The sequence below is a fragment of the Neofelis nebulosa genome, chromosome 15 (genome assembly GCF_028018385.1).
Source record: "Neofelis nebulosa isolate mNeoNeb1 chromosome 15, mNeoNeb1.pri, whole genome shotgun sequence".
Lineage (NCBI taxonomy): Eukaryota > Metazoa > Chordata > Mammalia > Carnivora > Felidae > Neofelis > Neofelis nebulosa.
The window spans coordinates 71,369,952-71,375,798 of NC_080796.1; positions in this window are offsets into that span (position 1 = coordinate 71,369,952).

Genomic DNA, 5,847 nt, shown 5'->3' on the forward strand with positions numbered 1-5,847 from the left:
TGGACTCTGGTTGTGACTAGGGCCGTGAGCCCTCCACTGGGAAGGGAGGAAATGTGGGGGGCAGTGTGGTGATTGGTACAGGGGAGAGGGATTTCAGATGAAAGGCTGCGATCCTCACCCCCTTCTTTGATTTTCTTCCCTGTTCTCTGGCTCCCGTGGTTTAGGTGAGGGTAGGTTGGGGCTGAGGACGGGGCCTCACAGCTGCCCTTGGAGGATATGCGGGCGGTGCCCACAGCTACCCGAGGGACGGGACATCCCACCTGGTGCTCCTGGTCGGCCCCCTCCCCCAGCCAGAGGAGGGTGAGGCTGGGCGGGAGGCCCCTCGGGCAGGCTTGGGACAAGGTGGCCCCTGTCCAGTTGGCCAGATCAGCTTGGGGGCTAGGGGCCAAGGGTGCAGTGGTGGGGAGGAATTGACAGGCTGTGAGTGAGCAGGAAGTAGTCAGTGGTGGTGGCTGGAGGGAGGAAGCCTTGTTGATTGACCCCACGTGCTTGGGAGAGCAGGCGGGAGCACTTCCCTTCTGGGTGGGCGGCCTCGTACCAAGGTAACCAATCTCGGGGTCAGGCTGTCCTGAGCTGGCCCTGACCGAGGCATGGGCGTTCCGCCCTGTGGTTTCCAGCTCCCAGGTGTCGCCTTTACCCCACAGCCTCCCTGTCACACCCTGGGGCTTCCTCGGAGAACTGGACAGACCGCGGGCCAGCCCCTCACAGTGGGGTCCTCCCTCCCCGCTTTCTCCTTCAGGGCAGCTGTTTCCTGAGGGGGGCAGAGCCACAGCATTGTGCCCAAGGGTGACTTTCATTCTCCTCTCACTGCCCTGTCGTGGCGACTTCTGCCAAGGAGCACCTACTATGTGCTAGGCTCTGTGCCTGGGGACATTAGCCCCTGATCCTGACGCCATGCTGCGGGGGGAGATGGTATTTGCTTGGGGGCCGTGGTCCCTCAGGCTGAGACACAGATCAGATAGGCTGCAGCTTATATGCAAATTCCCAGGGGATTAGCTGTCATCCTGCCCCTTTGGTTCTGGAGATTCTGCGGGATGCCGGAGCCAGAGAGTGATGTCATTGCAGAGACAACACTGAATTCACTAACAGTTCTACGTAAAAAACCAAGCCTTCCCTGATTTAGCTATTTACAGCTACGGCTTATCGGCCACACGCCTCACAACTTTCCGAGACACTCGGCCTGTCTCAGAGCTAAGACTGAGAGTCCCTGCCTTCTCGGGGCAGATTCCCACAGCGGTCCCCGAGGTGGCTATTCCTGCGTCGCTTCCCCCCATTTGGTCCCCAGATGAGCGTGCTGGGTCTCAGGGCGACCCAGGGCCACGTAAGGAGTCAATGGAGGGACGTGGGTTTGAGCCCAGGTCGGCCTGGCCGCGGGCCTGTGTGGTTCTGCTCAGCAAGGAGCGGGGCTGGAGAAGAACAGATGGCCCAAAGGGGTGTGGAGGTGGGGGTGGCCCTCACCCGAGGACTCAAGACACCGGCTCCTTCCTCGTGTTGCTGCGAGTGTGTTGGTGGCCCCGTGCAGAAAGCAGGGCAAAGTCCCTGGCACAGCGAGCACCCAGGAAACGGAAGTGGGGGGTCAATGGGGTTTGTGGGGCCCCTGCGCTGGGGTCGGTGTCGCCTGACCGCCCTGTTGCCCTGATCTCGCTCAGCAATGCTTCGGGGAGCTGTAGCCCCCCCCCCCCGCCCCCGCCCCGGGAATAACCCCTTCTTCAAGGCAAACATGGGCGGGTTTGGAGAAAGGCTTGGCCACAGGGTACGCCTCGCTTCTGCCCGTGACCGCCACCCGCCCACAAGCTCTGTGGGAAACCCCCGTCTCCCCTCAATGAAGCTGCACCTCCCTCCTTCTGGAAATGGCCTGCGCGGACACCTCCAAACTCGCTGTGTTTTTGGTTTGCCTTTTCGTGGCCACGGGAGGCCGCGGTTTTGTGCCTATTATGGCCTCCTTCGTCTCTCCTGCCCATCCCTCCACTTCGGGGTCCCAGCCCTGGGGTTGAGGGCAAGAGCTCCTCTGAATGGCACCTCGTTCTCCAAGGTTGTCCACACGGGTGTCTCCCAGTGCCCTGCGCCCAGGGACTGTCCCCCTCCCATCCTCACCATGGCTCCCTCCTTCTTCCAGGTCTTTGTTCAAATGTCCCCTTCCACGTAAGGCCTTCCCCAGCCAGCGTCCTTAAAATTGCACATCCCACCCTCCGCCTGCACCCTGTCCTCCTTCCCTGCTTTCTCCTATCACCATCCGACACACAGTGTATTTGACTTATTTATTTTCTCTCTCCACCCACAGAATGTACACCGCGTAAAAGCAGGTTTGTGTTGGTTTTGTGGATGCGACAAGGTGCCTGGCATGTTGTAGCTGCTGGATAAATATTTGTTGAGCCAATGAATGCGTATCACCCTACGCTCACGTTCCTGAATCGCCTGCCCCAGTGACATGGTGCCCAGCCAGACCACGGTCGCAAGTCAGCCAGCCTGTCATTGGGTCTGAGATGGACCCATCTGTCTTGTCAGCTTCCAATGCTCCCTCATGGTTCATTTCCAACAGGTGCAAAACTGTGAATCCAGTGTTGGGGGTGGGGGAGGCCAGGGGTGGGTTGGGAAGGGGATGTGTTCTGGGCAAATGGAGGTCACACTGAGGATTTGGGGGGAGAAATGGGAGGGGGGGCGGGAGGAGGGAGGAGCCAACTTCAGTTCATTTTCTCCTTGCCTTGAAAAATCACCTCGGAGGTGGAGAGAAAGGAGGTTAGGCCCATTGTGACCAATGGAAAGGCCTGGAGAAGAAAGATGGGGGGGGGGCGTTGGGGAGGAGGAGGAGGAGGAAGATGGCTCCCCTTGCTTGGCCTAGCTTGGCTCATCCTTGGGGTAAAAGCATGGCGAGGTCTGTGTGGCCTCCTCTTGCACCTGTGAGCGTGTGTTTAGGTGTGTGAGAATTCATGGGGCGGGGGCTCCGGGGAGCAGGTGGGAGCAGAGGAATCTGACCGCGTGCGGAGGCCGCCTGTGAGGCTGTGTCTGCCAAGGACTGGGGGTTCCGGGTGCAGAGAGGTGTGTGTCCGTGTGCGTAGGCAGAATGTAAGCATCCGTGAGTTTGCACATGGCTCCGTGGAGAACAGTATGTCCCATTCCTGCGTCTACAGCCGGGGCGGGCGGGGTGGGGGGGTGGAGGCCTTTGAGAGCTTGGCAAAAGGCCCAAAGAGCCGCAGAACAGGGGAGAAGCCTGGACAACGGGGCCCCAGGGAGGGAACTGTAAAGGGTCTGGGATTAAATGTGTTGAAGAGAAGCCTGAAGAGTAAGTTAGTAACTGTCTCCTTGCAGAGAAATGAGTTTTCGTCCCAGTGGCTACAGAGGAGGATATTAAAAGGAAACGCACTGAGGTTGCATTTAGAGAAATTTAGGTTAGACGAGGAAAAACGATCCTCTTGACTCCCAAGGTTATTAGCCTCCGGGATCTCTTCAGGGTCAGGAGGAATGTTTTTGATAATAGGACACATCCCATCCTAAGGTGGAAAGTGGGCAATCCTGCCTGGGAATGCATACACATGCATGCAGTTTTTTTGTTTTTTTTTTTTTAATTTTTTTTTTAACGTTTATTTATTTTTGAGACAGAGAGAGACAGAGCATGAATGGGGGAGGGTCAGAGAGAGAGAGAGAGATACAGAATCCAAAACAGGCTCCAGGCTCTGAGCAGTCAGCACAGAGCCCGACGCGGGGCTCAAACTCATGGACCGCGAGATCGTGACCTGAGCCGAAGTCGGCCGCCCAACCGACTGAGCCACCCAGGCGCCCCATGCATGCAGTTTTTAAGTTCATGTATTCGTTTGGCAATTATTGGGGTTCTCTGCGTCAGGCCTTACGGGGGATGTGATGATTATTAATACATGATTTCTTTGCTCGCAGAGCCCATAGTCCTGGAGGGGAGATAAAACGGATATGAGCCCAGCCAGTGATCATTCAGGAAGCCAGCGGTACGTGCCTTCGGAGAAATGCCAACCTCCCGCTGCCCCGCGTCATTTCTGGAGTGGAGGCTAGTGGTGATATCGTGGGGGAGCTGAGGCTGTGTATCTCAGGGATGTGCTCCCCTGAGCAGATTCGGGGGGTCGGGTAGGTGCTGTCATACTCGCTTGTGTGATCAGAGGTCGACTTCTAGTGGGGGGTGAGGGGCTGTTCCCTTCCAGCCTGGAGTCGGGGTGGGCAAAGAGGCCCGAGTCGGGTATGAACCAGAGACTGGGTCGGGACAGAGCAAGGTCGCGGGGTAGGGACGGGGGGACAATCACACAACTCCTCGGACGCTGGGGCTGTCTCACCATTTCACCCTGCCACTGGCAGGACCTGAGTTCTGAATTGTGTTTCCATGAGAGAAAAGAGTGGGGCTCGGTGTGGGCTGGGCCATCGTGGGGGGGATGCTGACATTCATTGCCACCTTCTGCTGGTCCCGGAGCTACGAGCTTTATCTGTATTTTGTATCTGTTCTTTAATTATTTCGGCAAACATTTCTTGAGCACCCACTGAGGGCAAGGTATGCACCGGGTGCTGGGGGTGCTGGGGGTGCTGGGGGACGTAGCCTCGGCAAGACAGGTGGAATCTCTGGCCTCCTCGGAGGAGCTAGAAAAGCAAAAGCAAAGAGCCAGGTATAATGAGATTCGGGGCATGGTGAGGGGAGCATAGGTGCCATGCGATCCCACAGGAGGGGACCACTCAGCCTTGTGGGAAGGACATCAGTGAGGATCTCTGGAAGACGCTGATGTCTGCACCGGGGGATCTAAGGACGGGAAGAAACCTGAAGGGGTGGTCCACGGTAGTGAGGAGAATGTTCCGGGCGGAGGTCCGGGCGTGGGCACTGCCTGGAGGTGAGAACGGGCGGAACCCAACTGTGGAACGTGGGCTTGGAGGCTGAGTGCAGTTGAGAAAGGAAGTCGGGACCAGCCCTTCAGAGGAGCTTCAAAGTCAACTGAAAGATTTTAGACCCTTCCTCAAGCGCTTGGGGCACCCCTGAAGAATTTTAAGCAGGGGGCCGAAGGGAAGAGAGTTGTGTCTTCTTTAGAAAGCTTCCTCGGGCTGTAGGGTAGAGATGGGCCTGGGCTTGGGAAGACTCCGGAGGCAGGTCGACCTTAGAAGGCTACTGCACTGGTCTAGGCTGGACTGAGAGTGGCTTTGTTGGGGGCGGGGGGCGGTCAGCGCCTTCTGGTTGACTGTGGCGAGTGAGGAAGAGGGCTTCGGCAACCAGGTAAGGGCGGTGTCGTCTCTGGGATGGGAAATCCAGGAGCAGCGTATCTGCTTTGGACGCCACCGCACAGATTCTCCTTCTGTCCCATTTTGCAGGTGAGGAGACTGAGGCCAAGAGCAACGGGGAGCTTCAGAACCCAGCTGGCGGCCGAACCGGGATTGGGGTTGATGGCAAAAGCCGTCCACACTCACTGCCCGCCCCTGGCAGGGGTCCCCCCCTGAGCTCGCTGACCCTGGGAAGGGTTCAACTGGCGGCCAGCAGGAGCTGCGGTTTTTCTGTGGGTGGAGGCCGGGGCCACAGTGAGGAAGGGAGACATCAGGGCCTGAGGAGCAGTGCAGGAAGTTCAGCTCACAGCAAACGCCCCTCCAAGGCCAGCGAAGATCTGGCAGCTTCAGAAAAGGACTAACGGAGGGACCCTGAGGCCCAGGCCCTGGATCCCATGACTCGGGGTTCCTGTCCCCAACGCTCTCTGACTTTCTGGAGCTTCCTGACGGCCCAGTGTTCACCTCCAGCGACAAAAGCTACCACGACCCCCACGATGTACGGAGAGGTGCACTTTCAAGGCACCCCCATACCTACTAGATCCAGACAGACTTGTCCCCTCTTGGTGGGGCTTTAGTATTTTTTTTCAA